This window comes from Aplysia californica, unplaced genomic scaffold, assembly GCF_000002075.1.
Source record: "Aplysia californica isolate F4 #8 unplaced genomic scaffold, AplCal3.0 scaffold00466, whole genome shotgun sequence".
NCBI classification, from domain to species: Eukaryota; Metazoa; Mollusca; class Gastropoda; order Aplysiida; family Aplysiidae; genus Aplysia; species Aplysia californica.
In genome coordinates, this window is record NW_004797736.1 from 475019 (window position 1) to 491754 (window position 16736).

Consider the following 16736-nt stretch of genomic DNA (forward strand, 5'->3'; position numbering starts at 1 on the left):
GCTCCTGGAAATAGCGTTTCCATCTTTCTTTAATCTTTGGCTATCTGAAAATAGGTTTTCCGTTCTCATCATTGACTATTTCAGTTGGGTTGAATGGTTCTTCCCGCATTCTCATGCTTTTTTAACTCTCTTGTAAAACTAAAACTTTCAAGGTTCTTCTTTACGTTTTGTCACCAGCTGTTCTCCATATACTGTCCAGGATCTGTTCTTAGCTTCTTTTACTACCCTTGATGTTTAGCGGCGTTCCTTTCTGTATAGGATGTAATCTTCCTGTCTTTGATTTCTTCCACTTTTTCAATGCCTTTTTCTTCAGCTGGATGAAGTGGATGGCTTCCTTCACTTGGTCATTCCACCATATATATAGTTGTTTTCATTTTCTGCCCTCTTGTTTTCCTGGTGCCGCACTCTTCTTTTAATGATCTGTTCACACCTGCTCCATTCCTCTTCAATGTCTCCCGGTTTTGGGGAAATTTGTGAAATACATCTTTCAAACGTTCAAGTATCTTATCTATGGTATTGTTATTTATATTTCTGAGATTTACGACTTCTCGTCGTTTCTTTGCTTCTGGCCTTTTCTTGCTTGGTGTGTCAATAGTCATGATGACTGGTCGGTGGTCAGTGTCTGTGACGTAGATGGGAATCACTCTTGAGTCTCTGATTTTTCTCAGTTTCGATCTTTTGGCCCGGATAAAATCAATTTGTGATGCTATCTTTAGGCAATTCCATTTGATATTTGTACCAAGTTTTAACTTGACTCCTTTTGTGTTGGATGAAGGTATTTGATATGACGAGGTCATGTTTTGCATAAAAACAAATTGTAATAGTAATAGCATTTTTCCATTGCTGTTTTCATCTGTTTCTCTGTCACTGTGTGGCCGCATGCATCTCTCACACGTCGTCTTCCTTGTTTCCACTCTGCCGTTTAAGTCCCCCATGATTGTCACATTATCTTTGTCATCCATGGTGTTTAAAAGGTTACTCAGTTGATCATAGAACTGATGTCGCTGTTCTTCGGGGTATGAGTCATTATATCGGTATTTGATGACCCTCAGTAATGATCATATTCTATGGTGATTTCCCGCTTTATACCATACTCGTTGAATTTTTTATATATTCTTCAAGTCTGTGTTGTTATGCTTTTTTAGTTTAGTTTTAGCTTGGGTTTAACGGCACTTGCAGCAAAAATAGGTCATATAAGCCCCGAAGATTAGAGGTGCTACAAGAGAGTAACATACGGAAAAGAACAAGGGCAGATAAGGACGATTGACTGTTAATAGGGAAAAAAGGAGCAAACCACACCCCAGAGCACCCGCCAACCTCCTGCTTGAGTTATGCATGTATTGTAAGATTGAAACTGCTTTCAATTTTAACCATTTTATCCCAATAGCAAGTTAAAGAACTCTTTAAAACAAAATGAGTACTGTTTTTCTTTTGAAAATCGGACCATTATTATGGAAAGTGTGCCCGTTTCTTTTTTGGGATAATAGGCATCGGACTCCCGGCGTCACGCTTATGACGTAATTAAACGGTAAATAGAATTTTACTCTTAAGGTACTTGACGTATGCTTATATATTGATTCTACATAAAACAACAAACAAAATGATACCTCAATGGTTACGTTACAACTTTTATTAAGGATTTTATGACGTTATGAAGCAAAATTTCGAGTTTTGGTGGCACAAAATGCAGTGCAAAAATTTGACCAAATCAGAGTGAAAATTGATTCACAAAAATGGTCGCTGCTTCTGAACTAGCAAAGATAGCACAAAAATTTAAAAAGCTCTGAAAACAGAAAGCCAATTAAGCTCTTTTCAATAATCTAAATTTTAGTGCCCTCGGAGAAGTTTGAAAATTTCACTGAAGTGCCTAGATCATACTGGCAGGGCCCCTTTCGATGAAAGGAATGATCGGTGCATTAACATCAACTGAAAGTCATATTGGCCTACTCTCTTTACACTCTGCTGAAATGGAGCTATAAGTCTTGAGAGAAAAGTGGCACGTGAATTTCCAAGTTGCCAAATATTATAATTATATAATTTATAATTATATAATAGATTTATCGATTGATTCTCTATTCCGCTTTCGTGTGTACACCCCTTAATTTCAAAGGTGTGGAATCTGCGCACGGCTAATGAACGGAAACCTCGCTTGTTTACAATGACGTCTTAGAAGACGGACTTTCCCAAGATTAGATCTAAACGAAACTAATGAAAAACTGAAAATTAAACTACAATGACTTCAGGCTCGTCAATGAAACTCTGCACCCTTTTTTTAATGATTCTGAAACTAAACACCATATTAATTTGGTCAAATTAGAAAGCTAAGTCGTTCGGAAGTTTTAGGCTGCGAAAATGTGAAGTTTCACATATTATATAATACATAGAGTATAGATAGAGTATAGAAATGCTTTCGTGCAGTCGTTTCAGTGTTTCAACATTGACTTCAGAATTGGCATCTGCCCCACATGTCACATGGTTAAAAAATCTGTGATAAGTATACCACAAACGTCCCAAAACTTTTTTTTTAAATATGGTTGCCACGATTTTCCCCGCTGATTTTTCAGGCCTGGGCTCGTCTGGTCTGACAAGCACGTGGAAAACATACCATATAAATTATAATTAGTCATTACTTTTTACGATTTTGCTCACACTGATTGATTTTCACTCTCCCTGAATGTAACAGATTCTCTTGGAAAAAAAATAGAAGTAGACTCCATACACTATTGAATTACAATCATGATTCATCGTCATGGAATTTATACTAACAATTTATTTTCGAAAAAAAAACAGCACAAAAATTTGAAACACTCTCGAATGTCCGACTTGTCTGACCTCAGGTCGGACAGCTTCTTGTGTAACGTTTGCAGATAGTGTGATCAGTGATAGCTTTAGTGAGAGTTTTACGGCGCTTGCAACACAATAGGTAAGGTCATATAAATGCCGAAGATTAAGAAATAAAACGAGCGCTTTTAGATCACCAATTATCTATGGGTGCCGCCCCCTGTCCCATCTTTGTAATTAAGGGGAAGGGGTGGAGGTATAATTATCAAATAGTATAAAGCGAAAGAATAATTTTGAATTACTCCGAAACCTCCACGGTCGCCGCTATTTTGGCTAATGATACTAATACTACATACTAATACTAAATACTTGGTACCTGAGCCAAGACGTTCAAATTCTTGGGTCCGAAGGGATTTACAAGGGGTCCAATTCCCTTACCTAAAACTGGTTGGCCGTCACTCTCGCACTTCACAATCTTTTTGACGTAGAACTAAGCTTGTCATCTTTTCTAAGTAAAGACAAAGTTGTAAGCTGAGATTCTAGCATAACAGTAACAGTAGAATTCGACCAATAAATTTGGCCCATCTATAATAATAATGTACATATCCATATAGACCGAGTTGGTCCTGACTTGAAGGCTCTAAGCAGCCAATTAAAGGCCTGTTAGTATTAGTACTTCAATAATTTGGATAACTACAATAAACTCATTCTGATTCCAGCAGCTTTTCGATGTTCATAACAAGTTGTTGTTGTTGTTGTTGTTGCTGTTGTTGTTGCTGTTGTTGTTGTTGTTGTTGTTGTTGTTGTTGTTGTTGTTGTTGTTGTTGTTGTTACGAAATGTCAGAACTTGGGGACAGACTTTTGTTTTTTCAGCGAACAGACCAGAAACAATGCTCATCTGTAAAAATGTAGGAGCAGGAAATAATGGTAGACATCAAAACTCACGTATCAAATAAGGTTGTGACTGGGTATAAAAAGAACATAAGATACAATGAGGTCACCGATGTTTTATTTTGACATAAAGAAGTCGAGCCATTGCATTAGTCTTGAGAACTTCTTATCAGGTCGTGCATAATTCCGCCGTTCACGTAATGTGCTGAGATACCTGCAGTTAAAAGGAAACATCACAAATTAGGCAAAATAGATCGATAGATCGATAGATCGATAGATAGATAGATAGATAGATAGATAGATAGATAGATAGATAGATAGATAGATAGATATTATAACAGATTATTTAGGTGGCTTCCTTGTAATACCCCGCACAGTGTATTAGTAGGATATCTGCATGACCAAGCAAATTAATCTGGGATTTGATAACCCATTTCTTTTCAAGTTCTTGACATCGTTAATTCTAAAAATGAGGGAGAAAGGTGGGGAAGAACTGATTGAGGCTTTACTCTGAGTTGAACTTTTTTGTAATGCGAGAATGTTAACAGTAAAACATGAGCTTTATTTGCATAAGAAAGTGTATGTCCTCGTTTTGTCGTTCCCAGTGTGTCTGTACGGGGCTGGTATCATTGGCTTGGCCTACCTAGCCAAAGAGATGACAGGACCAGTAACTCAAGTGAGTAGAATATAGAGCGTAAGCTACACTGACTGTGAATAGTTTAGAGTACTAAATATACCTTTCTATGAAACACGAAATAATGACCATTATGGTTTCGATGTGCTTCTCGTTACTCAAACAAACTGTTTAGGCTAACTCGAGCTGAATTGGATATGCAGTCCGAGAGGACAGAGATACTTTGTTAAAACTCTTCTCCCTTTGAGATTTGAACTAACGTCAAGATGTCCAATCATATGTGGTTGCGAGCGCTATAAAACTTTTACCAAACTAAATTGCCAGATATTATCCCCAGGTGACGTATACGGCTCTAGGTGCTACAGGAGGACCTGTCCTGGGCATCTTTTTATTGGGTGCAATCTTCCCTTTCGCTAATAAATTTGTAAGTCACTATGCTATGTTATTTTGTTATGAGAGAGTTTCCTTATTTTTATTCTTTTTGAAAAGGGAAGGGATTGTTTGAAAATGTTGAAACATTGTGGCGTCTGCATCATTCCAGGAATCATGAATAGGTAATAATTTGCTAAATGTTGAACTACATTATGTAGAGAGATGCAATCTGTTTCGATACGATTAGATTAGTACTACTGTCATTAAATTTTAGTCAAGGAGTAAAGCGAATCAGACGTATAGAAACAATGCAGAGAATTTTGAACGGACTTGCTTGGAGGTCCTCCAGGCACCTGTTACAAAGGAAAGATTGTTTGTTTTATGTTTTAGTAAGACCTTTACAGCGGTCGCGACTGCATAAGGTCATATGAGCGTGCGAAACACAAGTTGGTTGCGTTCACAACAGTTCACAGCACGGCTCGACGTAGGTCATCGATCAGATTTAAAATGTTATAAATTTCAAAAATACAACCTACTATTATTAAAATCAAAATAACTGTATTTACAATTTTCTGTAAAGGTCAATGGCCTTCATAAAATCGAGAATTCTGCTGGGATCAACGACAGAGAATAGATCTTGCAATTTTTTGCTTTTAAAATGTTTCCCTCGGGTCTCTCCGAAGTCTGGATGTTCTGTTAAGATGTGTCTAATGGTAAAATCTGTGTCACATTCAACACAGAACGGTTTCTCATCTCCCTGTGTTGGGGCGTGTGTCCAATGCGTAATCGAGTAAAAACAACTTCGTCTCTTCTGGAGAGGCCCGAAGGTTTTCGTGGACAAAGTGTGGGCTTAATGTTGTGCAGTTTACGACTATGTATTTATTTCTTCCTATGCATTTCCCACAGACTGGAGGAAGGACAGATGGACAGATCTGTATTTTTTAAAGTGATTTTCTTTTTAAGATAAGATAAGATAAGATAAGATAAGATAAGATACTTCTTTATTGTCCAGATCCTGGCACATTGGTTTGGTGTTTCACCACGAGTACACACACACACACACACACACACACACACACACACACACACACACACACACGTGCACACACATGCACACACGTAGGCTTAAAATCACTTGCATAATATATATGAGCAGCAATAAAAACAACTAGCTGGCCCCCCTTTCGATGAAAGGAATAATCGGTGCATTAACATCAACTGAAAGTCATTGGCCTATTATATTTACACTTTACTGGAATGGAGCAATACATCTTGAAAGATGCAAAAAATTCGAAGGTCTAGATCTATACTCTCAAAACAAAATGCGCTTCGCGAAATATCACTTCCGTGTTTTCTAAAATTAAAGAGACAGAAGCGTCGGCCTACAAAAGCGATCGGCGAAATAAAGAAATTAAGATTTTTGCAGCAAAACTGTCTCAAAACTGAAAAAAAAACAAGGGCGTCATGATCTGGAGAATATTTTAAAGAATATTCTTGCGAAAACTGCATGTCGATCGATGCAGCCATTAAAAAGCCTTTTGAATAGCAAAATTCGGCCACGACAAATAGATAATAGTATTTTAATAGACAATAATCGTAAGCTAGATACACACTCAAAGTTATTTTGATGCATACTCTTAAGGTCGTAAGTATACTTATACAAGATGGTTAAGATGGAAGCATTTTGATAGATGATGGTAAAAATGACCTTCTATATCTTTCTTTGTTACAGATCAGAAGCCTGGGTCTTTTTCTTCTGACTGATGTTTTTATTTGAGGGAACAAGGGATGTTTGTTGTCTAAAAAGATGGAATTAATTTTTTTAATGCAAGCTGTTATGTACAATTCATCCAAGTAGGGGAATGTAGATGTTGAAATTTTACGTGCTTTCCGTATTAATCGATTTAATTTGTCTTTATCTTGTTGTCTTGTGTTCCCGGCCCATGCTGTTATACAAAAATTGACCATACTTTCTATGGTTGAATGGTAGACATGGACGTCAATGTTTTATCAACTTTAAAATACTTTAAAGAGTCTTTTAATCACTTTTTTTATAGCCACTACACATAACTATACAGCTGTGACGCGTTTGAACTGTTTGTACTCTCTGATACCGTATTCTGTACGCTGTCAGGTGCATCTGGATTAGAAGAATACTACTAGCATCCCCTGAGAATAACATTCTTAATTATATCTATAGCCATGTCTTTCACTGCTCTTATTTCAGGGCGCCTTGTTTGGGAGTTTAATAGGTTTGATATGCAGCGTTTGGATAAATATTGGGAAGTTCTTGTACGGATCTGAAGGAGCACATATATTACCCAGTGGCCCCACGTCATCCTGTACGAACGCAAACGTCACAAACCTGATGGTCCCCGGGAACACAACCGCTGACTGGTTCCAAAACTCGACTTATAGACTGATGGGAGACCGCTGGACGGAGTCCACAACACCGGATGACATTCTGACGACAGAGAAAAGCAACAGGTCAGTTTGTATTCGTAGTCCTTCAAAGCACAGTTCCTTCTTTGATTTCGTATTAAATGAGGTCGTTTTTGTGCCCATGATACTGTGAACCCATTTCTCTGTAGGCACAGTACTATAGCCCACTTCATGAAACCTGTTGGCAGAAAAGTCATTTCATAGGAGAATGAAAATATTTAATGTTTAAATAATTAATTATTCTCTCTTTATCTGAGGCAAAGTCGAAATGTTTGTATTGTGCTATCTCTAAGTTGTCGGGTTCAAAAAAAGAAAAACATCTAAGAGAGACAACTGTTATATTACATAACGAAAAGTTAATTTTTCAGAAAGTGGACAACCCCGTCTGCCCAATCAATCTCTCTCTCTCTCTCTCTCTCTCTCTCTCTCTCTCTCTCTCTCTCTCTCTCTCTCTCTCTCTCTCTCTCTCTCTCTCTCTCTCTCTCTCTCTCTCTCCGCAATTTGAGCACTATATGTAGAAAAAGGCACATCAACACAACAACGGCAATTTAGTCCTGGGGAAAAATAGAAATAGAGACAAAACAGCAAAGGGACAGAGAAGAAGTAGGACCTACAGGTAGTGTATTCCAACCACATATCAGCATGGGGGGGGGGGGGATGAACGGACAACTGAATGTCGTCTGGGGATATGAGGGACAAGTCGTCACGACTGCAAGCTTGTTGCATGCTGAACATTCCAAATTTATACCCAGGAAAAACGTACATCCGAAAGACCAAACCTGAGCACCCCCAACCACCGGACAAAAGCAGCAGATTCTGCGTGTAGGGATGAAAAAGGGAAATTTAGAAAAGCACAATGTATATGTCTTTATTTTGAATCCTGAGAGAAAGAGAGGGAGAGGGGAGAGAAAGAGAGAGAGAGAGAGAGAGAGAGAGAGAGAGAGAGAGTGAGAGAGAGGGAGGGAGAGAGAGAGAGAGAGAGAGAGAGAGAGAGAGAGAGAGAGAAGGGGCGGGAGGAGAGAGACAGACAGCGAAAGAGATAGGCACAGACAGACAGACAGACAGACAGACAGACAGACAGACAGACAGACAGACAGACAGACAGACAGACAGACAGTTAGTTTTAGTTTTAGTAGAGGTTTTACGGCGCTCGCAACTGCAAACTGTCATATGAGCGCCAGAAGATTAGAGCTGTTACAAGAGAGTAACAAACATAAAAAGGTGAAGGGGAGATCAGGACGAAAGATGTTTGATACGAAAGAAGAAGCAGCAGACGGACAGACGGACAGAGAAAAAACAAGATCATACCCTACAAACGTGACGAGGAGAGGTCCCTTATCTTATAGTGTCGGTGGTGAATGAGGTCGGTTCCCTCCTTGCACAAGAGTGGCCACACTAGATTTATCAAAAGAAATTGTCCTATGTTTTCTGGCCTATTCTTTTGCTACCTTTTTTTACTCTAACAGACCTGGGTTGTTGGTTGTTTTTTTCTGTTATCCACAGTTTTACAGACGGACCATTTTCAATGTACGACATTTCCTACATTTGGTTACCTCTAATCGGAGTGGTCTGTACAGTCATCCCTGGTCTTATTATCAGTTTTATCACAGGTGAGTTTTTCAGAAAAGCTCGCATTCGGGTTTTGTTGGCTGATTTTGTTAGTGTTTACCCGGTTTTCCATAGTTTTCTTTACTATTTTGCACTAGAATTCTCTTCGGATTCTGTTTTTTGTAGTTTGATTTTGGGGGCCTTTAACGTTGTTTGTGCTGTTGCCAGTACCCAGTTTTCTTGACGTGAATTTTCTTGTTTTTTTGTGTTTTATTTTGCATTGGTTTGGGGGGGGGGGGTATTTTTGATCGTTTTGTCACGAACGTTTTCATGGTTTTTGCTTCTTGTTTTGTTGTTTTGTTTTGGTTTGGTTTGGTTTGGTTTGGTTTTTGGGTTGCTGTTTTTTTTTCTTTTCGGAATGAGTTGATCTTTGTTTGTTTTTTTTGTTTTTGTAAAGTGTTTTACGGCGCTCGCAACTGCATAAGGCCATATGAGCACGCGGGACACACATAATATTTTCAGTTGGTAGGAAATTTTGAATTTTGCCCGGGTGGCGGCCGAAGCCTACTCTTATCGATTTTAGACCACCAAGGGATCTTTAACGTGCGCAACTTGCACACGGGTCCTCCGAGATTTTTCGCCCTTGTCCGAGAAGGCTAGGTGTAGATCTTTCCTACCAGAAGATCAGGGGTGTGGCTGAAAGACAGCAGTAAGAAGAAGCCAAAGAGTAGCAGTAGAAAGGCTGCAGAAAGAATCTGGAGCCCAGAGGAAGGGGCAATTTTAAAGGAGGTGAGGTGGTGGGGGCAGAAAGAGGAGACGAAAGCAGACGACAGAACATTGCTAGAGAGCAGGAAATGAGGTGAAAGGAGACAAATTTAGAGAAGAAAATGTTTCGGTCGCTACCCGGATTCGAACCCGGGACCCTTGAATGAGAGGTCAACACCTTAACATCTAGGCCACGAGAGCCGCCGCTGATCTTTGCCGGTTCCTCTAATAGAACTGAGAGAAGGCGGTATTTTCAAAGCCAGAAAAGGCTAAGCTCAGTAAATCAATCAGTATCTTTCATAGTGTGATCGATTACTGTTTTTGATTGATGCCTCCACATTTCTGATAGAGGAAGACGTGGATCTAGCCAAATACAAGAATACGAGGTGGCTGAAATAGAGAGTACGTTGTACTGTATTGTAAAGCACTCAGAGCCTGTGTATTTAACCGGGGTTGAGCGCTATAAAATTGCCATTTATCATGATTATTATTATTATTATTATTAATATTATTATTATTATTATTATTATTATTATTATGATGATGATTATGATTATGATTATGATTATGATTATGATTATTATTATTATTAAGAGAGTTGATGAGAGATAAAGAGGGACAGCGTGGAGAGTTGAAGGAGAAAGAGAGGGGTGGGGAGGAAAGAAAGAGAGGGGGCAGAAAGTATATGGATGTATAAGAGTGAGAGAGAGAGAATGGTTTAGTTCAACACGTATTGTATCATATTACTTCCACTCCTCATCCACAGATCGTTTTTACGGGTCAAAGCGACAGACGGATCCTATCTACCTGTTCCCCATGTGTCGTTGTCTGATGCGATGTTCCGGTCGCTCGGAGATTGTACAGGTTTCCTCTTCTTCGGACTTTGACTTACACTTAAGCAGTGCAAGCCTCTGATATGATCTTCTAGCCTACAAATCTAGTTCTAAATTCGAACTTGAATCTTTTCTATCTATCTATCTATCTATCTATCTATCTATCTATCTATCTATCTATCTATCTATTATCTATCTATCTATCTATCTATCTATCTATCTATCTATCTATCCATACATATTATACTTATACTTATACATACATACAAATAGGTGTATGCGTGTGTGTATATTGTATCATCTATGTAGGCCTATATATTACATTAATGAGTGGTAAGTTTTCATCCCTGGATTTCCAGCGTGAAAACCTGCTTAAAAACATTATTATAGTCTGTCTATGCTAAAACTATTATGTCTGAAGCGCTCATGTTTGTGTTTGATTTTTCTTAGTGTTGGGTGCAGTTTGTTTGTTATGCCATTAAAATAGTCAGGTTTTTGTGTTGTTTTTGTTTTTGTCTATTCTGTAAAATTCACCAATATATATAATGATATAGATCTATATCTATATGTTATATTATTATATTTGGCAACTTGGAAACACATTTGTCACTTTTCCCCATAAAACTTCGACAGCTATAGAGTTCAGAGTTGACAAGTAGATCTACCTGCTAAAAGATAGATATATCCTCATGACGAAGCTGGATTTTCGATTTATTTATTTCCTGAATTTAGAAAAATACTCAGCTAGTATATATAAATATAGCCTACATCTATTGTGTGTGTGTATGTGTGTGTGTGTGTGTGTGTGTGTGTGTGTGTATGTGTGTCTGTGTGTGTGTGTGTCTGTGTGTGTGTGTGTGTGTGTGTGTGTGTGTCTGTGTGTATGTGTGTGTGTGTGTGTGTGTGTGTGTGCGTGTGTGTTTAGAGGTGGGCGTTTCCGTGTTGCTGGTTTTGTTTTCCTTTTCAAAATTCCCAAAACACAATTACAATTATTTTTTACCTTGAAGGGTTTTGACGAGGTTCCTTCGAAAAATAAGGAAAGCTGATGCGATTGGCTTCAAAAAAAAAAAAAGAAAGAAAAAGTAAATTTCTGAGTCGCCCCCCATGCATGAAAGGCCTCGTGCATCACGTCCCTCTTGTAGATCTATACTATCTGAACAATTCAACCGCCAAAATCCTGAGCGACAGTAACAAGTCACATCATTGTTGGTATCTTAATCAATCGTTAACAAGAAACTGTCTCAGTTGCTGACCATTGACATTGACACTGACATTGACGATTTAGTTGAGGCTCTACGTAGAGCCTGTTCAACTATCTGGTAATGAATAACAATAATGCATTGCGTGCAGGCGAGACAAATCAGTTTTGGCAGGTGGAGTTGTAAATCGTTGGGAGATCTTTCCAGTATTCGTCCAGACGTCTCTTAAATGTGTCCACGAGATGAGCGAGATAGAAGACCAAAGGGTCAATCAATAAAACAAGGTCTGCTGTGGTTGACGAATCAGAAGAGTTAGACAGGAAAACAAACGCCAGTGAAACGTCTGTTCAACCCATTTTCATGAAGTATTAACTGTACAAAGTGCATCTAAATTCTAGATTCTAGATCTAGGCCTAGATTCTAGATTTCTAGTTCAGAAATGTCATGGCAATGAAGCAGAAAGAAGCGCATGTGTTGATGTACACGATCTCTGTAGTGCAATTTCTGTACCAAACATTCTAAGTCTATAAGTAACTCTTTAACTTATCCCATTAAAGAAACCTGGTATGTGTAAAGTTAGGCCCATTGGGCATATTGTTCAATAACGTCCGTTGCTATGGTTCTAATAAACTAGCAAGTCTGTACCCGCATCTTCTGTACGCTATCAAGTCAAATAAAGAGTTCTGAACACAACTCAACAACATGATAGAATTTTTTTAGTGGATGCACTCTTATTTACCCATTATTTAAATTTATAGAAACCCTCTCGTCTCATAAAGGGTATTATTTTGTAGCTTTTTATGGGTTTTGTAGGGCCCTGAACACGATTTTGGCTTTAAAAAACGTTGCAAATGGTTAGATCTAGATCTAGATTTAGCTCTAGATTCTAGATATCTAGATCTAGTTTAGATGTTACGGCACTACTACAAAGCTATTACCAGAGAGCTATTTATTACGTACTCGCACCCCCTGAAACCCCCCTACTGACTACAAAAGCATGCATTATCCCACCAAAAAAAAATCCTAAAACTAAGCCTTAACTTTAAAAAACTGACATTATTCGTATATCCGACGGCACTAAAGTGGTGAAGGAGCTAACTTCCGGTAGTGGATGTGACGTGAAATGGGAGTGCTTCAAGATCTATAAAAATGCCTTATTCATCTTTAGTGATGAAGATTTACTCCATTTGAAAAGTAACTTAGATCTTAACAGGCACAACATGCGCAACTGGTCAGAAAACAACCCAGTCTGGAATGAGAGTCATTTTCAGAAAGAAAAAAAAAACAAAGATCTAGAATCTAGATCTAGAACTAGGCCTAGACTAGATATCTAGATCTAGAACTAGATATCTAGATCTAGATCTAGACCTAGATCTAGATATATAGATCTATAGTCTGGGCTGGGGTTCGAGTGGAGAGGTAAGGACTTCCGTAACAAGCGACCACCACAACCTACGCAATAAAGAAGGGACTTTTGAGTGGGCTATGTAAAAGATAGGGTTTAATATTTGGTTGGGCAATAAAGAAAGTAAAGAAAGAAAACTGAGTTTGTGTTACTTTGTATTCTTCTTGCCTTCCTTTGTCTTTTCACCTGGAATGGGCATTTTTAGTGACATGATAATATCTGAAAGCATACACAGTACTATGACATGATTAGAAAAATCAGTGCCGTGACCGTGAATCAAACCTGTGAGTGAGGGAAGCAAACATGATTAGTAGTCCAGCAGCATAACCACTGTGCCAAGCAGCTGGTGTTATCAATGAGTAAAAAGAAGTTCTTATAAACCTACTTGAGCTCAGTGGGAGTGTATCACCTTTTAACATTCCCAAAACGCAATTACTTTTTACATCGAAGGGTTTTGACGAGGTTCCTTCGCAAAATTAGGAAAGCTGATGCGATTGGCTTCAAAAACAAAAAAAATATTATAAAAAGTAAATTTCTGAGTTGACTCTAGATCTAGATCTAGATCTAGATCTACCTCATTTGCATATATAAAACGGAATATCGTGGACAAGCGCGGCTTTCTCCGTACCGGTCTAGATCTAGATTCTAGATCTACTTGTATTTCGTTCTTTTCGTACGCCCGTGTCGCGGTAAGGGATGAAGCGAAAAATTAAGCATTAGACATTTCATTTCGCACATATTTTGAATGGACGAAGAAACGGAAAAGAAAAAACCTAAACCTGACCCTAAAACTTACCTTAATCATGGAGGCAACCCCCCCCCCCCCCCCTCATAAATAAGAAGTGCTGCCTCCTGATCAGGGGTGCAAGCCCACCCCCCCCCCAAAAAAAAAACCAACCACTTACCCTATGAGAAAAGAAAACCTACCCTCTGCACCTTAATAAACACAATGAAGAAGAGTCCTAACCCGTACCCTGACCCAACCCCTAACCCTAGATTCTACCCCTACCCCCACCTTTACCCCAACCCTAACCCTAAAAACCTAAACCTCAACAAACACAATACAGAAGAGACCTACACCTACCCCTACCCCTAACCCTCAACAAATACAAGCCTACCTCCACCCCAGGCGCGGTTCGTCCATAGAGCACGGTCGTGCAGTGCCGCCCAAAATGTTTTAAAGTTCTGTTACGTAAAGCACCCACAATAATAAAATAAAAGACGCCAGGAACAAACAATAGCCAAATATTATATCAAAACAAGGTCCTCGCTGGCGCCGTACTGTCATTTCTATTCTATAGCGCCGTAAAACATCTACTATGCCATACCTAAGTTCATGCGCTGTATCTAAACATAACAGGATAGTCAACAGTGGAAACTTGACCTATAAATCGCTCTTTGGGATAACCCAAGCGATGACGACCCTTGTAGAGTGTTTGACGATACATTAATATTAATAAGACGGCACATCTCAAATGTGCTCCTGCCGAATAGCGCCGAAACATAGCCCACAGTAGGCAATCGAAAAATAAACGCCATAGACTCTGTGCACTATTCCATGCCAAAATTAGGTGGGCCCCGGAGCAATCCAGCGGAGTGCTCAAGTGAATTGTGATTGGTTCATTGTCTTATCGCTATTTTAAGTGCCTCTGTGACCGTGAACCTGAGGGAGGTGAACGTAATATACTTAATTGCTTTTGAACGGTTTTGTAGTGGAGTGGTGAAAGGTACTAGATCTAGATCTACTACTTGAGTGTTCAGTTCTAATGCAGGATGAATGAAATTGACGTTTATCTAACAAACAGATTTAGATTAGATCTAGATATCTAGTTCTAGAAGTCAAAACCACGAGTAAAAAGAATGAAAATAAAAGCACAAGGTCTTCCTTCACCAACACAAAGATCCTAAAATTATATACCATCCCATTTACTCTGCCCTTGATTATCTTCAGCCTAAGATAGCTTAATTGTGCACGTCCACTTTTTAGACCCACGAGCCGCCCCTGCTCCACCCCTACCCCATCAGTAACCCCAACCTCTATTCTAGTTCCTACCCCAACCCTACCACTTACCCTAACAATACTCAACAAACAAAATAAAGGAGAGACCTACCCCTACCCCTACCCCTACCCCTACCCCACGGCTATGGAGCACCAGGAATAACCGTTCCCATTATCTTGTCTGTGTTCTGATTCTACTTAGCCTCTGGGGCGAGAAGGACAATGTGAGGGTAGCAGTGGCGGTGGGTGGACCAAGATTTGGGTGGGGCTTAGGTTTCTTCCACTTTTTTACCACCTAAAAGCAAGCAATAAGAACAAAACAGTGATGATTTTGCTTTTCTCACGGCGAGCCACGGCATTTTGAGTATCATTCAAACGAGAAGAGTCACCTTTGTCTTCCATATCTTTGTTCTTACTTAAATTTAAGCTTCTGGATGGTGGGGTCGAAGCCGTTTTACCTCCAAATTTCTCTAATTTTTATCTGAAGAAAAGGTTGCCTCAAAAGTGGTTTGATGTAATTAATAACTGTTAAATCTCAGTGGCACAAACACCCAGCACTCCAAACACACACCGTCTATGACTATGAGGTGGATTGGGTCGTGTTGTTGCAAAAAATAGAACGCGCCTAACAAAGGCCCAATGGGCGCATAGGTATCTGTGTCACTGGGGGAAAGTGTGTCGTAAACTTTCACCCCTTTGTCAGGGCTGGGAGAGCGTAAGCCCTCTGTGCAGTGGTTGTTTTTTTTAGAGTCTTCTTCCTTTTAACTATTAACAAGAAGAGTTTCATTAAAGACGAGCGTGGGAACCGGCTTATTCTTTCTGAGCCCTAACGATATTTGATTGGCTGTTAGGTTACTATAGTTGTAAACGGTGACAACAATGATTGGATAAACGGGCAAGCCGCCAAGCTGATAACTGTGTGTTCATTGTGTGCGATCATAACGGTTTCAACTGCTCATTTCGTTATTTAAGAAACTTTCATTAACTAAGGGATAGAGTTGGGGTGGGGACGGGGTGGGGGTGAGGGGCTCAAGCCCGTAAGCCTTTCACTACCCACCGCCACTGGAGGGTAGATCTATAATCTAGATTCTAGATCTAATATCTAGATCTAGATTTAGATTAGATATATAATCTAGATAATATCTGGTCAAAGAAATAAAAGTAAGGAAGCACTTAAACATGAACAACATCGATAAATTTATAGAAACCCTCCCGTCTCATAAAGGGTATTACTTTGTAGTTTTTATGTTTTTTTAGGGCCCTGAACACGATTTTGGCATTGATCATCTAGATCTAGATAGAAGCTAGATTCTAGAACTCACTTGGTTATTTTCCCTCGGGACAGGCCTTCTCGGAAGGCTCTGGGCACACTGCAGGTTCCTCTGGTGGAAGTTCAGGCATGGGTTGAGGTGGAGGTCTTGGAGGAGGCTCGCATAGAGGCGTCAGAGGTTCTGGGCAAGGGGGCTTTTCATCACTTTCACCCTGGGTTTTTTCGGGCTTCTTTTTAGTTTTAGCCCCTTCGCTATCTTTATTACAAGGTTCCATCTTTAGCAAGTACTTCCAAAAGTTAAACTGGCAAGATTTCCACACCCGTCCCGTAGCCTTGTGCCGAAAAGGTAATGGTTCTTTCAAAATTGTTTTTCTTTGTTGCTAAGAACAGTTTGACGTCAGTGTTATTAGTGACGCAATACTATAAAAAGTGAAAAGGACAGCAGTTGTGGTGTTGAGATTATGAACGAAAAGCTTTCCCCTAGGCTAGCCTAGGCCTAGGCTAGAACGAATGGAAAACAATCTAGGCCTAGCCTATGTGTATGTGAGTGGGGAAGGGGAAGAGGGCGGGGGGTATGAATGGAAAAGTGGACGGGGA

The 16736-nt window shown here is 39.4% G+C and overlaps 1 long non-coding RNA gene across 1 annotated transcript; it reads right to left on the reverse strand.

The window, feature by feature from the left end:
- Positions 1 to 3773: 3773 nt before the first annotated feature.
- On the reverse strand, positions 3774 to 16527 carry LOC118478287. Its single transcript, XR_004858937.1, has 3 exons — positions 16192 to 16527; positions 7044 to 7142; positions 3774 to 3886 (listed from the first exon to the last, which is right to left on the reverse strand). It is a non-coding gene; the product is annotated as an uncharacterized LOC118478287 (long non-coding RNA).
- Positions 16528 to 16736: the final 209 nt, after the last annotated feature.